Here is a 20,787-nt window from a genome sequence, read left to right as displayed (position 1 = left end):
GCAGAGTGGACAAGGAAAAGAGTGGCCTGGGAAGAGGTTGAAGATGAAGCAAAATAATACAACTAGCATGTAGGGAGCACTTAAAATGTGCCCCAAGTCATGCGTGATTTCCTTTAATCTCTGTAGAGACTGTAAGAGGAAGGGCTTTACTGTTTATATTTTACAGATAAACGAATAGAGGCTTGCCCACATTCTCAAGGTCACACAGTGAGGGTGACAGCTGGGATTGAAGCCCTGGTACGGCTTAGCAGTAAGGGCCTTTTGACTATGACTTTGGCCTATAGGGAACAGTGGCCAGATCAGGAACGATGAAGTGGATCATCCCATTAACGCCATTTTACTTTGCGACAACTGATACCAACCATCTTCCCAATTACCGCTTGGCGCCCATGGACCACACATGTGGTTCCCTGCTTCTCGTGCTCCCTCTTGCGTCAACTCCACCACCTAGCTCCGTAAAACATGTGTCGTCCACGCTCTTTGGTACTCTGCCCTCCCCATCTGAGTTCAGATAAATTCAGTTCTCTCCCTGTCCCAACCCCGCACCTGGGTTTGGCCCAAAGGTGATGAGAGCATTGAATGCCTGCCTCTGCATCATTAAGAGGCTGGGCAGCAAAAGAGAAATCTTAGTCCTGAGATGTATCAGTGCCAGCGATCGGGAGCTGAGAGGCCAAACAGGGGCCGAAAGCCACCTGGAAATTGTCAACCGAAGCAAGCTGTTTCCACCCAGGGTTGGAAAGATAGAAGGAGGAGCCGTGTCAGTGGAGCCCAGGGTTAGGGGTCAGCTAGGGAAACTGAGTCCTTGGTCAGCCTGTCTAACAGGAGTTGGGACCCAAGGCGGGGTGCTTCCCAGAAGTCTCAGAGAACTGGCGGTGGCCCGAGATGCTGCCAAAGCAGAGAGGAGGAGAAGAAATTCCCTTGCTTCTCCTTTTTTCCCCTCTCATGTTTCCTGTGATCGTCTCCCATCTGCCGAAGCTGCTGGGAAGCTGGGGAGGGTGCCGGGAGTCTGGAAATGAGGAAATGCTGGAAATGCCTGCAATTCCCAGCAGGGCAAAGAAGGGGGCAGGCAAATGGCAGGCTCGTCTTTGTCAGCCCATTTCCTCGACTCATCCCAGAGCAGACTAATGAGGTGGGTTTTCATCCTCCTCCAAAGTTCTTGGGCGGAGCGTCCATGTACCTTGTCCTCTTGGGATTACTCTCTCCTGTCACCCACTCTTGCTGTTTGTCTCTCTTCCTACACCACCTGTAGGCAGATGTGACCCAGATTATGACTTACGCTTTTCCATTTGCACTTGAAGTCCTGCTGACTTATCTTAAATACCTAACATCCCTATCGCCTTGTGACTCAGTTCAGTTCATGGAAGAAAGGCTTCCTGTGGTTAAGCTCTCCCACTGACAGTCATAGCACATCAGCCTACATCTTGTCACCTTCTGTGTTTTCCACGTAATTCCACGTATCACATATCTGAAGAACCTGGGCTTCCGCATCCTTGGATTATGACCCCCAGATCATGACCTTGAATAGAACGTTCAGCACACATAAACACTTATAAGCACTACCTTAAATATAATATTTGTGGTTATCAAAAAGAATCATAGAAATGGCTGAAACATGTTGAAGTATCACCTACAATAGTCATTATTTGCTTTATCTCTTCAGAGAACTCTTCAAGGGGTCTGCCTTAGAGAGTCAGAGAATTCAGCTTAGCTGGTGGTGAACACTTATTTAGTGAAGGAGCTGGATATAATAGCGAAGGCTCTAATGAGCGGCCTTCCCACACACAGTACTCACATCATTTATTTGTTTTAAGTTGGTAGTTTGAACATTCTATTTGAAGTCATGATCTAGGAGTTAAAACCTAAAGGTGTTCAGATATGTGAGCGCTGAGTGGGCAGCCACAGAACTCGGCAGGCGTTTCCCAGTCCCTCACCTCACAGGGCCCCCCACACCCCAGGTGGCTGCCCTGGTTGGCACCACGTCAACTTGGCTACCCAGGAGCTCTCTCCCAGAACGTCATTTCCGGTATTGTTTTGATTCAGAGTGAGCCACAGGAGGGATTTGAGTGAGACCTGGGTGGTGAAAGCAGAGCAGCTGCCCTCACTCTCCAGTCGTTCCGGCTGGACGCGGGGACAGAGGGACACGGAGGTGTGGGCAGGTCTCGGCTGCCCTCACTCTCCAGTCGTTCCGGCTGGACGCGGGGACAGAGGGACACGGAGGTGTGGGCAGGTCTCGGCTGCCCTCACTCTCCAGTCGTTCCGGCTGGACGCGGGGACAGAGGGACACGGAGGTGTGGGCAGGTCTCGGCTGCCCTCACTCTCCAGTCGTTCCGGCTGGACGCGGGGACAGAGGGACACGGAGGTGTGGGCAGGTCTCGGCTGCCCTCACTCTCCAGTCGTTCCGGCTGGACGCGGGGACAGAGGGACACGGAGGTGTGGGCAGGTCTCGGCTGCCCTCACTCTCCAGTCGTTCCGGCTGGACGCGGGGACAGAGGGACACGGAGGTGTGGGCAGGTCTCGCCTGCCCTCACTCTCCAGTCGTTCCGGCTGGACGCGGGGACAGAGGGACACAGAGGTGTGGGCAGGTCTCGGCTGTCCTCACCCTCCTCCACTCATTGTCTGGCCCTTCTTCACAACTTCTGAGTCTGTTGACCAATAGTGGTCCAGGTATCACCAGATGCTTGGGGAGGACCACAGAGGCAGAACTGCCCTGGGACTCCTTCAAAGGCCTCCCTCCACAGCCTCATCTTGGTGGCTGGACTGCCCTGGCTTCTTGGCTGGACTGATTAGTGACTCCTCTGACCCTCCTACTTCTCTCTTGGACCTTCACTTCTCCAACTATCTCCATGGTTGGGTAAGATTGAATTCTTCCAATAACCCCCTTCCTATAACTCATGGTGGCTCCTCTGAGTGAGAACAAGATTTGTCTCTAGTCCCAGGGTCTCTGTGACACGTGCAGGTCCCAGGACATGGATACCAGAGGGCAGTCTGCAGCCAGGGGAGAGCCAGGAGGACCAGCTGTCACTGTGGTGTTGCTCCCTCAGCAGCACCATCATCCTTTGCTCTCCCCGAATTCCTGGCACCACCCCTGTGGAGAAACATGGGCTCTGGTCCCTGCTAACACTCTTAGGTTCAGGGACACTCAGCGATGGAAGAGATGTCCCTCATCCTTCTTCCTCCCACAGTGTCTGCAGGAAGTGGTCATCCCGTCTGTGCCTCCTCTTGGCTGCTCCTTCTAACCAAACCGACTCCTCTGATTCTGCCTTGCCTGGCGGGGTGATCGCTCCTATTCCTCCATCTGTTCTTGCTGCAGGGTTCGCTCATCAAGCCTTATAGGTGAGGGTGGGTGTGTCTGCTAATGTCCACGTGTCTAAGTTCATGGACAACAGGAGGTGGGGGAGGTAGACTTTTTTTGTAAATAGTCAGATTTTGTGGGTCACGTGGTGTCTGTAAAAACTCTCACTCAACTCTGTTGTTTTAGTGCAAAAGCAGTTGCAGACGATACGTGAACAGACAGCATGGCCGTGTTCCAACAAATCTTTCCTGACAAAATCAGGTGGCTGGCCCATGGGATGTAGTTCATAGACCTCTGATTTAGAAGGAGGACAGTGAGGGTGGGCCACCATGGAGAAGAGAGTTAAGTGGTGCTTACCTCCGTATGGACAACCTGAGTCTTAGCACCACATCCCATTTTTTGACATTTGAGGCCAAATTTCTCCTACTGCTCTGGAAATGGAACATTAAATATTTAATCAAGAGAAGAAAGAGGTATCTGTCAAAGAACTATTTTTATACAGAGTGTTAAAAAATTATTTTCTCATATTTCCTATGATCTACCTTCTTCATAGCCTCAGTGAATATATCCTTGTTGGAGGGGGCTCTGACCAGCTCTCAGGCTCGACCCCTTTGTGATGTCACAATCTTGTCATGGGCTGCGGGGGGGGGAGTGGGTCTTGGCTCTGTGGAAAGGGATCAGTGGTCTGTTCATCTCACTGCAAAACATAAAATGACGGAGAAGTGTCACCTTCTTGATTAGACTCTTCCAATCTCCAGTCTACCAATTCTGATGCTTCTATTTGACTGGATCACGAGCGGGCCATCTGGGAAGAGGCTGTCATGATGGGCATCAGGAGCGTCTCCTTACAGCAGGTGTAAGGGACAGGCACACGTATGCCCCGTCTGCGGTATGACACAGCCCTCTCACATGAAGATGAGTAACACGCGTGTCTACACGGACATGCACCTGTCCGTTCGTATGTGCAGTGAGGAGATGTGGTCTAAGAATAACCAGCTTATGTCACTGATCTCAGAAAATCTGGGAATATCACCTTCTAATATTCTGCTGAACTGAATTTGTGTCCATGTTCCCAGAGACTTTCCGGGAGGCTCCAGGCTATTAAATGACACGTGTGTAATTCTGGGTATGTGAACACCATGTGGTGATAGTTGAAATGTGGCCCCTGCTCTCTGCATCCAGGCACTGGAACCAAACACGACGCTATCTGACGTGCTTTTTAGATGCCGTTTGCTGGAGGGAGGTGTCACAGTTGCTGATGACATTCCCACCCCAGAAGAAGGAGAGGAGACCCTGATATCCTGAAACGGGCTGGGTCAGGGAGCCTGGGGTGCCCATGGGGACATCCTGTGTCATATTATCTGTCATATCACACTGACTCTTAGACCATGTCTGGCTTTTCTTTCTTGGTGTCTGTCCCTCTTAGGATTGCTTCTTTCCTGGGCTCACCCTACCCTGGTGATGTTGTTTAGCATGAGCTGAGCCGGCCTTCTCCTTGGGGGACCCTCGTACCAGGGGGGTCAGCTTAGGCCAGAACAGCTCTCTGCCACCTGTGTGACAAGGGCCCCAAGTCCTTGGCTTGGTCCTCCATTGCCTCCTTCATCAGCTCATGGTGAGACCCAAGGGCTGAGGCTGGGGAGTGAGGGTGGCTGGACCCCTTCTAGGCTGAGCCCTGGGGTTGGGGGCTCAGGGCTCCCGCATGGCTCATACAGCTCACCACAGCCATGGGTGGGGTCCCACAGAAGCATTTGGAGCCAAAGGCTGATGGTGAAAGGAACACATGCGTTTGACAATTCCCTTGCAACTGTGGGTGCCCTCCGGGCACCAAAGAGGTGGGTTTGACCACGGCAGATTGGGGTTCCAGGGTCTCAGGATCTTGACCTGATGTCTTTTAGCTCACCATGAATCTCAGAATTAAGTATCTGATGCATCAATAGGCTTTGTTTATCTGTTTAAAATATTAGTAACCTTTGCACTCAATCAGAGACTAGACCTTATAAGAATGAGACAGTCACTCCCTAGACGCTATGCTCTGTTTCTGCAACTTGGGAATGTGGAGAAGGTCCACCTGTGCAGACGTGTCAGTGTGTTAGATACAGTGGACTGCCCAGTGGTCAGCACGCAGAAGGCCGTCCACAGCAGCTCAGTGAATAGGTGGCAGGGGCAAAACGGCCATGAGGCTTAGAAAAAATACACCGGCAACTTACAGAACTCAATCATTTTGCCTTTATTCATTTAAAATATTCTTGCACACGTTTTAACAGTATATAAGTAAACCCAAAAGTTGCCAGAAGGAAAAGATATTTTAATATGAAAATGTTGATGATTTCAGCTCTAAACTTTAAAATCTAACTCTTATCTAGAGAATATTTGGCCATTTTAAATAACACAAGCTCGCCAAAATTAAAATGACACTTGTTGCAAGTCACCGCCATTCACAATTTTCATATGTCTGTTTCTGAAAGTGCTCTGTGAATGATGACAAGGATGGGGGAGATGTCTTGGGGAGTGGATCGCTCTCCTCACTGGCCCCCAGGGTGTTCCATGCCCTCTTCTTGCCTGTGTCACGCTGTCTGTGTGTCTGGTCCTTGCAGAAATGGTCCACATCGTCCATCTCCTTTACCAGGGTCCAGCATGGGTTCTGGCACGTGTGTAGAGGTTGAATACATGTTTATTGAATGAATGAATGAATGCATGAATCCGGCCACTAGGGAATTTTCATCCAGTTGGGAGATGAGCTGTCTACTCCAAGAACTGCTCTACCAAATAGAAGGCACTGAGTGCTAGGGGAGTGGTATAGGAGAAATGCTATGGGGAGAGTCATAGTCACCAAGAGAGTCAAGGGATGCTCTGTGGGACAGATGTCCATGGGGCTGAAGGGGGAAGAGTGGGTAGTACTGAGATGTGGAGAGAGTGGGAAGAGCTTTCCACCGAGCAGCAAGTGCTGAGACAGAGGGCAGAACACTTGGCAAGTTCCAGGCAAAGGAAGTTAATAAACGTGTGTGTGTGCATATGTGTGTGTTTCTGGGTGTATGTGCACATACGCAAGTGTGTGTGTGTGTGTGTGTGTCTTTGTGCATGTGCAGGCATGTGTGTGTGCGCATGTGCAGGCATGTGTGTGTGCACATATGCAAATGGGTGTGCGTATGTTGGTGTTGGTCTTGGGAGAGAGACAAAGTGACAGCGATAGAAAGAAGGAGCACATCTCACACTGGTAACAGGACCCCAAAAGTAGCCCTCACACGTTTAGTCATTTCATTAGAATTGAATGCATAGATGCTAGAAGAGTCCACCATTTCAGAAATAAAATCTGGAACACTATGCTTGCCACCTTCTCCTTTCACAAACTCTTCAATTTTCCAAGAGAATTACAACCATGTTCAGCACGAGCATGAGAAGGAAAGTGTGCGGATGGGAGGAGGTGAGGGTGAGTGAGGAGGGGGGAGAGTGAGCACCCTGAGATGGACCCCGTCTGGACACCCTACACTCAACTGGGAAATGTGGATCCGAGTCCTCCACGCACGGCATCACCCCCATCCTGTCCTCCATCGGCTGTGGACGCCACGTCACTCCAAGAGCCAGGGACATCACACTCCCTTTATTAGAAAGATGATTATGCATGTCTTGGCTAAAACCCAAGCGGGCTGTCCAGAGACGGCTCTTTAATTAGAGCGTGATCCCTAATTCCACGTGAGGGGGAGCTGCTGACACGTCCCGGAGATGCCATCACCTGGGGTCATTACGGAAACAGAAATGCCTGAGATTTTGTCTTATTGCAAAATTCAGAAAGTGCAACTCTAACTTTCTGCAGAAATAAAAACATATCTTCAGTTATTAATGAGTTTATCCAGCCATAACTTTAGGCTTTAAATAAAAGAATTGTTTTGGCACCTGTATTCAGGTCCCTAAGCCGTGGATCTACCTAACGCCTGCCCTCGTCATCGCTTCATCCAGCATTCAGCACCCTCACACTTTGTGCAAAAGCATGGGCACGCACACTTTTATATACACCCACCCACATACACACACACTTTCCTGCACCCACACCCATATGCGTGCACTTCTTTTTTGTGTGCACATTCTGCTTCTCTTCATGGTTTTTTTGAAGATAATTCATCCCACTTCCGTTTTGCATGACTGTGACGGTGTGATATCAATGGGGTGTGTTCCTGAGTCTGTCCCTCCCTGCCAGACGGAAGCCCAACCACAGCAAGGGCCCTGCCTTGTCCAACCCCAACTTTGTGTCTCCAACCCCAAAAACCATCACCTCATCCCTGGAAGCTGCTTAGAACATGTGATCTCACTCAAATGGTGTTCTTTGGTCTAATGGAAGGTGTTAATGCCCCAACTCTCCTAGGCAGCGCCTCTGTGTAGATGGCACTCAGGGACAGCGTGCCACAGCGTTGACTGAGCAAGCCAGAAATAGCCACATTCCTCGTCCCACTCATGGGCGTTAGAACATGTTGCAGTTTCAGAACTGACTGGGAGTTTAGAAGGGTGTACGAAGCACTTAAATTCTCCATTTTTAATGTAATATTTTCTACCTCCTTGAAAAAAAAGGAAATGCAAACAGAATCTTCAGCAAAGCAGTGTCACTTTTATAAAAGCCCCCACCCCCCTCCCTGTTCGCCTGTCTTATTTCTGGAAGCCACGGTGTTCAATAATTCAGGAGGAGCAAGAATCAGCATATCTTACAGCATAGCTGATGTGCCAGCAAACAGGCTGCAGACTGTTTCATTTCAATTAGCCCCTTTGTTGCCAACAAAAGCCAGACAAACATCCTGTGAGAGGGCCGGGCCCACAGCTCCCCACACGGGGTGTCTTTCTTCCTGCTCCTTGTGGGGTGCGCCCCGGCACTGCCCTTCACTCCCATTTCCTCCTCGGCCTTATCTACTATCGTTCTTGCTGTATCATCTTACCTGGGATCAAGTGACGTCCTCCAGCCCAGAAGTAAGGGCTCCACTGTTTCCAGCCTCTTCTGATCTCCGGGGCTAATTGGCTCAGGTGTAGACCAAGCCAGCAGGGCTGCAACTTTGAAGTGACTGTGCTGTGCAGAGCACCCGGAACATCCCAGTCTGTGTGTCAAATACCAGCCGGCCGGGCCTGCTGCTCAGGCCCACTAATAAAGAACACGAGGAATCGCGTTGTATCACGAGGCTCAAGACCACGCTGGTACTTTATTGTAAGGTCGTCATTAGTTTTGCAGGCTGGACCTGGACTGCAATCTGACTCGATCTTAATAAGGGGGGGTGTCTGTGTCAGAGCGTGCAAGTGGCATGGGGGGACGCCAGCTGTTCCTTCTTTACGTAGGGAGCCACCCTGCGCTTTGATCAATAATGCTGTTTCACTTGAAAGGGGGCTCGTTTTGTAAAGGTGCGGGGAAGGCCCCCCCGCCCCGTGCCTGCGGTCTGCTTGTCCAGCATCCACAATTACGGAAAGGTCAGCCTGCAGCTCAGGGGACACTTGCTGCTTTGCTGGATGCCACTTTTCCTTGGCCTCTTAAAAGGGGGCGCCCACCACAGGGCCCATGCCTTGCCCTGTGTTTTGGTTATCAATGACTGCTTTAAAAAGGAACAAAAGCAAGAAAATGCAGCTGACTCTTTGATTTTGCCCAGATTCTCTTCATTTTTAATATCCAAACCCACTGCATGAAATAATATAAAGAATAACGTCCTTTCTACTGGCTCCTGGCTGCTGGAAGATTCCACAGACTCTCGCTCGTGTTCTGGAACCTTGTGACGACTGATCCCATCTGTCCGCCTTTCAGGCTCCGATCTGTGTGCACAGGATGCGCAGAGCTCCCTGCTCTCAGCTCCAGGGTAAACACGCAGTTCCTTCCAGAACCACTTGCTGATCAAACATTTTAAGAAACTAAACATACGTTAACGTAACCATGAGCTATGTTACAGAGCAGGATGCTCACTTCAATGTTAGCTAAACGATAAAACATGGGACTTCCGTGACCTTCTGCACCAGAGGCTGCAGAACCCAGGCCCCTGAACATAAATGTACTCAGGACATTGGGAGGCTGTACCAGTCTGCTCTGGTTACCGTAACGAAGCACTGCAGATGGGGCAGCCTAAACAACGGAAGTGTATTCTCCCCAGTCCTGGAGGCTATAAGTCCGAGATCAAAGTGTGGGTACGACTGGTTCCTCCTGAGGCCTCTCTCCTGGCTATGTAGACGGCTGTTGTCTCCGCGTCCTCACATGGTTGTCTGTCTTTGTGCGTCTGTGTCCTCATCTCCTCTTCCCGTAAAGACACCAGTCCTATTGATCAGGGCCTCCCTCATGGCCTCACTTTACCTTAATTACCACTTTAAATACTGTATCCTGGAATACAGTCATGTTCTAAGGTCCTGGATGTTAGGGCTTCAATGTGCAACTACTGGGGGACACAACTCAGCCCACCACAGTGGGAAAGTTAAGAAGCACTCACCTGGGTACAAAATGGTAAGCTCTGATGTCACGTCGGCACCACCCCCTAACAGGGGCACGGCTTGCACAATGAGAAAACCTTGAGGCCTAGCCCATGGGGTGGGTGTCCAGAGGCTGGAGACTGCCCAGGTGTGGGAAGGCCCATGTGCCCCTGAACCCCTGAGAAGTAGGGGTTTCTGCTCCCCAAGAAGAGAGGCGATTCCGAGTCACAGGTGGTCTCTCTCCTCCAGTCCACCCCCGTGGACTCCTGCCTGACTCCTGGGTGGAAAGGCTATTAAAAATAAAAGGTGACACATTTCCCTGCAATCTATGGGCACATTGGAAGGTCAAGTTTTCAACTGCTTTGGTGCTAGCAGATTCTGCAGCAGCAGGGGGAGGGGAAGGGGGGGGCGCGTCCTAAGCCTGGACCACCGCATCCTTGGCGTGAGGCACACACTGCCATGGGCAACACTGCCTTTGCAGGGCTCTGTTTGGAGCTGCTGATTTTGGCGCCAGCAGCAGAAACGGATCCCCAGGGGATGGAGAGAAAAACCAGGCAGTCTCTCAAAAAGTCGTCCCGAGGTACACATGTGAGACATGGCCGCAAGTCCTCAGAGATAGTTAGGAGGAGTTTTCCGGGGACAGAACGATAGCACTTGTCTGCTGCATAGCCTTGTCCACCCCCCAATTCTGGCAGGACATAGGATGTGGGGTTACGAATCCTGCACACCTCGTCATTGGGGCCAAGTCTAAACTCATTTCACTCTTCAGTCCTGGTTGCGAGATGGGGAATCCTGGTTATTAGTCCTTTTTTCCTTCACAATCCTGTTCCCCAGAAGCAGCTGCCCGCCATGCAGTTGCAAGTAAACACACACCTTGTCTGGAGAATCTGCCTTCCGACTTCATCCTGCAATGGAGTTTGACAGACGGGGTGAGGGAAGCTGGCGGTGAGGTAGCAGCGAGCAATTACGATGCAGAAATTAGAAACCACCTCTGGAGACATAGACTTAAAACAAAATAAGGTGCAGTGCCAGGGAAGATCTCTATGCAGCAGACACAGCAAACTCTCAGTGAGCGATCTTCTAATTACCACACATAAAGAAGTAGCAGAGAAAGGAAAAAATGGAAACCAATGAAACTTATCTTACTTGGTAGAACACCTGTTCCACTTTAATATTAGTAGAAATAGTGCATATTGCAGTCATTATGGGAAATTCTTATGTCAGATATCCTAATTCAGAAATCTGCTGAATCTAATCAAAAAGTAGTGGCTGTATGGAAAACGAAATAAACACACACACATTTAATGAACAGCTGTGATTCCAACATGAATGTTAGTAGATTTTATTTACATTAACAAGTAAGGCAGAAGTGAAGCAATGAAGACATATGTCGGAACTTCACTTGCTCATCAGTGCAATGACGAGAGCGACTCCTTTGCTGAATCTGGTGATGGTTTTGGAGCACTGGAAGAAGGTTGCCTCAGTTTTCCCTGCTATTCACAACATCACGGCTATGGAAACACCCATTTAAGTTTGATCTACATTATTAACATTTCTTTATCACTTTTGTAAGTCTCAATGATCAGCAAAACAATAAATCCACCCCCTATTTGTAGTATTTGCCAATTTTGGTGGGGTAAATACTCCCACATGGCAAATTTCAAGCTATCATGAGACACCATTGAGTATAGAATTAGATGCACAGTACACACTGTTATACATACGGTATTTCCACTATATGGATAAGAGACATAAATAACTTCAAAGGCATAGATAATAGTAAAATACAATAAGATAATTTGGAAATGGTGAGTTGTGAGTGTTTATTATCAATATTTAGAATATAATTTACTTAACTGCACATTGATATCATTTAATCTCTAATAATGGCTGTTTTAACAACCAGTTTACCAAATTTCTGAAAATTTGACCTTGGTGTGACCCCAGTTCCTCCTCTCGCCCCACAGCGCCTGGTGCGTCCCTTCCTTGCACTCAGCCCACTGTACTTGATGATCGTTTTGGTCCATGGGAGCAGGACCAGGTCTGTGGCTCCCAGTCCCAAGCACCTAGCAAAGCTCTGACACACAGTAGGTCTGCAGAGAAGGTGAATGGATGGACATCCGCCCAGGGTTACACCCTCAGGTGACAACACCTGTAACAGTTTGGGGAGTAGCAGCGATCAGTTTGCAGGTAGAAAAGTCACCCAAGAAAAGACAAGGCTGCCTGGGCCAGCCGGTGGTCCAGGAGAAGGGGCCGGGGTTCTCAGAGGCAGAGACCCTGGGCGCGCAGTGGGGATGCTCAGCCAGCCACACCACCCTGTGACCCTTACTGGAAACTGCTGTTCATTGCTTGTTCCCAGAAGAGAAGCATTTCCTAGAATTTGGTACAAATTAAAGAAATTATTGTATCTCTAAACATGGGATTTTGAGAGTTCCAGAAATCACTGTCTGCATTATAAGAGAAATAATAATAATAATAATAGCAGAAAACAGCTTGCTTCAGATGAAGATGAATGAAGATCAAATGGGGGTCTTTGTATTCCTAACAGGGAATCAATGCATTTTTCACTCTAAAATGACCGATTCTTAACTCTGGGAGGATAGAGCAGGTGATGCAATTATGTAACAGAAAACTCTAGGAAAATATATTCCAGTAAAATGGCTCACCATGTGCACGGTCAGAGGAGGGATCGGATTTTCGGGATCCGCCAGCATTCTTAAACATTAGGGTTCTGTTCATCAGGAGAACAGCACTCGGTGGGCCATTGCTCTGTTTTCTCCAGTGCAGGGTCTCAAACTTCTGCTCCTCAGGATCGCCCACAGGGCTTGTTAACACAGAGTACTGGGCGGCAGGCCGTCTTCAGAGTCTATAAGCCTCAGGTGGGGCCCAGGATTTGCATCTCTCCCGCGTTCCAGGTGCGGCTGATGCTGCTGGGGCAGGGACCTCACTTAGAGAGGTTGCCATGCTGCTTAGAGCACACTGTCAAGATTCAATGCTGGTTCCTTTGCTATGATTTCCATGCATAAAATCAAGATCTTTACCAGTATACTATAGATATGATACTATAAATGCTTCATACTTAAAGCCAAAGCCTTTAGTTTTCAAAATTTACAGACACCTACGATAGGTGTCAACTTTCGTAACCCCACATAAGATACAATTTATGCTGCAGAAAGCATACTTCCTGCTTGATTATTTCTGAGAGTGAAATGTTGCATTTGTGCTGGGAAAATATTTTTAAAATCCACACCACAAGATAAAACTGTTCAAGTGGTCATAGGTCTAGCTTAATTTTATAATTTTCACCTGCAGCCCTTATTAAACGTTATACAGATTGTGATACAGATAAAATAAATGATTATTCACTTGGATATTAAGAAAAATTATTTCTCATCCTCCCTTAAGTGACACATTTTAAGCACAGTTGAGGTTTTTATGACAACCATGACCCATGCATTTTCCCCCAACTTGCCTCAATCCCTCTTACTGGGTTATTTGAATACAGAACTCATCTCAATTCTCAAAGCCGCGTCCTGAGCCTGCAGACTTTCCAGAGGTGCTCTGAAAACTCACACCTTGTGCACTCTCGACATTTCAAGGGAAACTGTGGACCATGGTCTCCACAAAATGGTTTAACTGTCTGGCCCTTGGTTTTTAATTATTACTGAGGGAGGAAGCCTGGGGAAGGAGGGAGGAACTACCGTAGCCTTCCAACCTTACCCGCAGCTCAGCTAATTAGAGAGCCACAGGTAAAGGAGTGCCTGGCACAGTAGGGGCAGTTTAGGAGAATGCATGCAGACGAAAGAATAAAATAAAATAAAAAGCATCAGTAGCTCACATACATTATCATCGAGTCTGGATCCATCAGGTGGTGCAGCATTTAAACAAAGACGTGAGTTTACACGGGTTTATTTAAATGAAAGAAAATGTGTTTCACATTGAAAACGCATCTAAAAAGGTGGTGGCACCTACGAAGTTTTTTCAGATAACTGCTCAAGTTAGGCAGTATCCTGCTGTTCTGAGTTTTCTGCATCTCTTACGTCCATCATCTCCTTAGTCCCGAGTGTGTGTCAGGAGCGCTGGGAACCTGCCACGGATCCCCGGGGAGCAGTCAGGCTGGCCTTGTCACGATTTGCATGCTGGCTCCACAAATCCATCAGAATGAGTGTGAAGCATGGGTTTCTCCAAGTTCAGCTAAATTTGAAAGAAAGATGCTGAGTGAGTCACACGGTGGCAGAGTTCTGCTCCATCGTGAGCGGAGGCAGAGGCTGACTCAGGTCAGCGGGTGAGAATGTCCAGCTCTCCTTCCTTACCCTCCCACCTGCCGTCTAGGCGAAAACAGAGAGAAACTGAAACGCAGAGCAAATAATAATAGTGGCTACAAGCATGTAAAATGGCACTTACTATTGCTACAGCAATCCCGGCCGCTTCACAGGTGGGAAACTGAGGCAGAGAAGTCAACGTGTGTGGTGCGTGTTCACGGTCAGAGAGTTGAATCACGAGTGTATTAGAGAGCCTGTCAGTCACCTCCCTGGCCGAAAATGGAAACCGTTTGAGGACATGGCTCCACAAAAACACCCACTCCTGAGAACAGCACAGCCTATTTTTCCAAAGAACAGAAGTCACAGCACCTATGGGAATCTGTTTGTGTCATTGACTCATTTGTTTGTTTGTGTTTAAATATGAGCATTCTCTTGATATGCTGTAAGTGAAGTGAAGGCAAGGACCTCTGTATTCATCACTGCAACAAGAAGAAGTTCACCAAGAGTTTGTTAAACACACAGAGGAAGGAAGCTGCGGAGACACCTGTAGACAAAGCCCACAACACGGGTGCTGGACAGAAAGAGCACTTCACTCGGTCAGGGTGCCAGACAATCTTCCTGGGCTTCTGTGCAACAGAAGAGCTGCTTGCACCACGTCCGCGGGGGTCCATTTCTCTACAGACCACTAGGCCGTCGTTATAATGCCACACACCCCTCACCTGGCCCAGTTACTCCTGAGGACACCGTTATAATGAGTCTCGCTGTGCAATTCTGCAAGGATTATTTTTTAAGAAGCTTAGAGTTCATTACAGACGTTATCCCGCAAATTCTCCAAGCAGCAAAAGAAGTATTTTAATATATTTATTCCTTTTTGCCAAGTCCCAGCCACAGAGAAGAGCTTTGTCTGAGAAGAGAGGTCATTCTTTGCAGACTGGTGCATGATTATGTCTCTGGTTAATTCAATCCAAATGACCAATATGGGTGATCCAGGCCTGAAAGGCGATTTTTCTAGGTATTATGTTTTTTGGTCTGAATTTTCAAGAGTTGTTCACACTCCCCGTTGCATTTTTTTAATTGTACAGATAGCACATTGGTAATTCCTGATTTAATGCCCCTGCTGTGTCGTTTGTGAGCAGTCTAAATATCAGCATTCTTTCTATTGACTTAATACGGTAATGTTTTGCTGAAAACACGCTTCCAGGATGCCTTCTTCTGGGTTTTGTTGTTTTGTCCCTGGTTCCTCTTCTTCCTTTTCTCCTCAGGCCATCTTTTCTAGCATTTCACCATCAGCACCGCTCCTCCTTCCATCAAGCTGGTCTTTTGGTCCTAGTTGTCACTTCCCTCTGAGTCAGCCACTAAGAGTGAGACCTTTACTCAGTAAGAACCACAGTCAACAGACAGGTCCAAGGGTGCAACTCCAACTCCACTTTCACAATCAGTATGACGTCACAACTACTGTTAACAGATAACTCCATACAAGCACAGTGTGTGCAGAGGACTGTTCTAAGTTCCTTACGTGGACTAAGTCATTTAACCCCACAACCATCCAGTGAAATAAGTACTCTTATTATCCCCACTTTCTCAAGGAAACAGGTACAGAGTGACTAAGCAAATTCCCCAAGGAAATACCCAAAAGCTGAAGAACAAGAGTTAAAACCAAAACGAACCTAGGCTGACTTAAGGATCTTTGCTGATTCCTGGAATCAGAAGACATGGGTTTTATTATCTCCAGTCTTCCTGAATGGCCAAGGTCTGGTGTGAGCAATGGAGAGAAGTAAACTAGGTTTCCACATCTACCTGAGACTGTGAAAGACTATACTGTCAGCGGAAGGGTGGAGACCTCAGAGATGGTGTTTGGCTGCATGTAACAAGAATCAAGCCACTGCACCTGAAATAAATAAAGGCTTGCTTGTCTCTTGTAACACTGTGTCTAGGGGTCATCAGTCCACAGCCTGTAAGGTGTCTAGAATATTCCATGAGAGACCTGAGCATCACCTCTCTCTCCATGTGCTCGCAAGATGACATACCAATAAGTCTGTCTTTTTTGGTCAAGGTAATGGTAGTTTCCCAGGAATTTCCATTAGGTAGAATCCTACTTATGTCTCATTGGCCAGAAGTTTGTCCCAGCAACCATCCCTATCTGCAAATGAGCCTGAAAATGTCATTCTTTAGTTAGATGTAAGAATATGCCTAGGATAAAATAGTTTAGGTAGGGAAGAAGAGAAAATAAATGTTAGATAAGCAAATAGTAGTATCAGCCTCAGGGGGTGAGGAAAAAAATGACATCTGCTTGTTTTCAAGTGGAGTCATAGCTGTAGGAGGAAAAATAATGTAAACTAAAAACACGTATCCACATTTTGCCCTCATATAGAGTGGTGTTTGAAGTTTGAACTGTCTGTAATGTACAAGAAATCCAAGCAAACTGAATTAAAGAAATACTAGCTTGACATCAGTGCTAGGTAAATGATAGAAGCAAATGAAAATCTGTCTGGAAGAAAGTAGCTGCTACCCAAGCCCTTCAGAATTCCCTACATTGAGATAACTAATGTAAGTTTACAGTTTAAAAATATATGGAACACAGCCACAAAGAATCAATGTAAACCGGCAGGGAAAGAAGTAGTAAAGGACTTCAGATGTTTGAATATTCATGTACATAATATAAAATAGGTGTGTTTAAAACCTTTAAAGAAATGTTTTTTACAAGGAAGAGCAAGAGACTATAGAAAATATCATATTTGAAAGAGTACCAAAAAGAACTACAGAACTAAAACAAACAAACAAACTATCATTGAAGTGGGGAAAGAAAAAAAAAAAAAAACCTCAATGAATGCTCGCAGAATTAGACACATCTGAAGAATAACTAGATAACTGGAAGATGGTTCTGAAGAAATTATTTAGAATGCAGCCAAGAGAGAAAGTGATGGAAAACATAAATGAAAATATAAAAGAAGATATGAAATTTAACTAAGCAGACTTACTATGTTTAATTAGACTTCCAGGAGATGAAAAGACAGAAAAATAGGAGAGAGCAATATTTGAAAAACGACAGAGTATTTTCCAGGGTTGATAAAATATCTACTCTCAGATTTAGGTTCACAACAACTCCCAAATGGGATAAATAAAAAATAATTCCAACCCTAGACATGTTCTAGTAAAACTGCACAATCTTGAAGACAAATATAAGGTTTTTAAAAACGGCCAAAGTCAAAAGATGGTTTACCTAACATGCTGTCAATGCAGAATTGTGTATGCAGCTAAGCCTCATTCATGAACTAAGCCCTCATTCAAGAATAAAGTCATTGTAAAATGAGTGACACTGAATGGGACATCAGAGATGCAAAATCTGATGCACAAATAAGATGAGATCATTAGAAAAAATAACAGTCATAGGCCAATCTCACTATTGAACACACAAATACCAAACACATATCAACAAACTGAATCGAACAAAAAATAATTTAAAAAGTAATAATAATACATTTTGAACAAGTGGAGCTTACCCCAGGAGTGTAAGATGGTTTAACATTAGGAAATATAATAAAGAAATGTCCATATTAATGAATTAAATGAGAAAAAACATATATCCATGACAATAGATGCAGAAAAAAACATTTTACACAACTCACAGTCAATTCACGATTTCTTTAAAAAAATCTTTTAACTTAGGAACAGAAGGAAAAGTTCTTAACTTTTTATACAATTTTATACAATTCACCATCAATTCATGATTTCCTTAAAAAAAATCTTTTAATTTAGGAACAGAAGGAAAAGTTCTTAACCCAAATGAGTATCTACTAGAAAGCCTATAGCAAATATCATAGGTAGAGGTGAGTCTTTAAAAGCATCCCTTTAAATTAGGAACAAGTCAAAGATATTTGTTAGTAAAATTTTTATTTCAATATTTTACTGAAAGTCCTGGCCATTGCAATAACACAGGAAAAGAAAAGTATTAAGTTGTAATAGAAGAGGCTGCAATGTTCTTGTTTCAGGCAATAACATTTTCTATACAGAAAATTCAGGGAAATCTATAAGCTGTTAGATCAATAAGATAAATTACTGCATTTTCTACAAATAAATTCAGTACACAAAAATCAATATATCAGCAAAAAATCAAAGATATAAGTTAAAAAATACACCAGTCACAATAATGTATAAAGGATTACATATATAATTTTTTTGAGAAAATAATATAGTTTTATTACAGGTAAATTTATTTACTAAAAAAAGTCTAAATAAGTAGAAGGATATATTTATAGATTGGGATACTTGATATCTTAAATTGTGTTCCAAATTGATCTATAGATTTAATGCAATGCCAATAAAAAACCTTAGTGGGTTTCTCAAGGAGATTGACAATTGACCAAAAATTGTTGAAGGAAAAAAAAATAAATGGGATTTCTCTATTAACTATCAAAACTTATTACAAAACCATAGTGTCGTGACTTGAATTGTGTTCTCTAAAAAGATATATTCAAGTCCTAACCTCTAACACCTGTGAATGTGACCTTTTCTTGAAATAGGGTCTTTACAGATGTGATTAGTTAAGATGAAATCATATTGGAATAGGGTGGGCACTAAACCCAATATGACTGGTGACTTTATAAGAAGAGGGGAAGAGACACAGAGACAGACACACTAAGAGAGGAGAACGCCGTGTGAAGATGGAGGCAGAGGTTGGAAAGCTGCTTCTACAAGTCAAGGAGAGCCAAGGATTGCCAGCAACCATCAGAACTGGAAGAGACAAGGAAGGATTATTCCCTAGAGACTTCAGAGACAGTGTGGCCTTGCCAACACCTTGATTTAGGACTTCTGGCTTCCAGTCTGTGACAGAATTAATTTCTGTTGTTTTAAGCCACCCAGTTTGTGGTTCTGTGTTATGGCAGCCCTAGTGAACTCACACACATGATAATAAAGATGGTGTAATATCTGTTCAGTAATAGACGATAGAACAGGAAAGACAGATCAGAAACACATTCAAGCCCACATGGAAGTTTGGCAGTCAGAAGAGGTGGTACTCAAAATCAGGAGGAAGGGCAGACTACTTAATATCGGTGCCAGGAAGTTGATTGTCCATATACAAAAAGGGGTCTGGGGTTACCCAACTTGCTTGATGTACAATTAAATAACTAAATACGGCATGAATAATTTTGCGACTTTTGTAGGAAAATATTTTTGTAGACTTACAGTAAGGAAATATTTCCAAAATAAGACTTTAAGAAATAAAAGCATGAATCATGAAGGAAAGGATTGACATATCCAACTATGTCAATTGAATAGAAATGAAGAATGAGGATGGGGGTGGGTGAACGGAGACAAGAGTGCCCGATGCATTACTCTCTCTAGTTCACTAGCTAATCATCAATGTTCAGGGAGAACCCACATTTCCAAATCTCTGCTTCTGCAGCTTTTCCACTTTTTCAGAAACATTGGTTATTGGGTAGACACCTACACAAACCATTATGCTGGCTAATACAAAAGAAAAATTCATCCTAATCAATTAATGTTTCAGTTGTTCTTCCTCGTAGTTACAAATAATAGTGTAATTCTTATCTAATATTTCACATCTATGCATTAAATATTTGGGGTGCGTGTGCTACATATGCTTTATTTTAAATCTCTGTGTGAGTCTAGTCTGTGTGATGTTTAATTTTACGTGTCAGCTGGGTCACGGATGCCCAGATATTTGATTAAATATTATTCTGTGTGTGTCTCTGAGGGTGTTTCTGATGAGAATAGCATTTGAATCAGTAGACTGAGTAAAGCAGATCAACCTCCCCAATGTGGGTGGGCATCTTCCAATCCATTGAAGGCCTGGATAGAACAAGAAGAATCAGTAAGGGAGAATTTGCTTTCTTTCTGCTCGTCTTTGAGCTGCGACATCAGGCTTCTCCTATAACTGGAGTTGGACTCAGACTAGAGCTTACACCATCAGCTCTCCTGCTTCTCAGACCTTCAGACTCAAACTGGAGCTACACAAATGGCTCTCCTGGGTCTCCACCTTGCCTCCATAGTGGTGTGAGCCAATTCCTTATAATAAATCCATCATCTATCAATCTGTCTATCTATCTATCAATCTATCTGTCTATCTATCTATCTATCATCTATCTCTCTATCTCTCTATCTATCTATCTGTCTATCTATCCATCTGTCTGTCTATCTGTCTATCACTCTATCAATCTATCTATCTGTCTATCTATCAGTCTATCTGTATCTATCTATCTATCTATCTATCATCTATCTATCTATCTATCTATCAATCTATCTATCTGTCTGTCTATCAATCTATCTATCTGTATCTATCTGTCTATCTATCTATCTATCTATCTATCTATCTATCTATCTATCTATCTATATCCTATTGGTTCTGTTTCTCTGGAAAACTCTGACTAATAAACTCCAAGATGCCATCAACACTTTGAACTAACATTCAGGAAGAGGATTGGAAGGTGTACCTTGGATGTAGATTCTACTGCCATCGTTGAGCTGTACGACCCTGGGGCAAATGACTCATTTCTTCTGGAGCCCATATCAAGTAAACACACACACACACACACACACACACACACACACACACCCCTCTCTGTCTGTGTATGCCCTCTATCCTTGGAGATGTAGTCATTGGTATTTAGTTTAGAAATTCATTTATAGACTTTGCATCATCTTTCCAGCTCTGAATTTTGACATAAATGGGAAGAGAGGACGATAAAATCACCAGACCCTGCGCATCTCTGGTGTGAACGGTTTCCGTGCCAACTCCCTCTGTAACCCATCCTGACAAGTGAAAAGAGGGAATATTTGAGTGAATTCCTCAAAGCT

This window comes from Diceros bicornis, chromosome 20 (genome assembly GCF_020826845.1).
Source record: "Diceros bicornis minor isolate mBicDic1 chromosome 20, mDicBic1.mat.cur, whole genome shotgun sequence".
In the NCBI taxonomy this organism is placed as follows: Eukaryota; Metazoa; Chordata; class Mammalia; order Perissodactyla; family Rhinocerotidae; genus Diceros; species Diceros bicornis.
The sequence above is the reverse complement of the archived record's forward strand: the minus strand, read 5'-3'. Positions refer to the sequence as shown.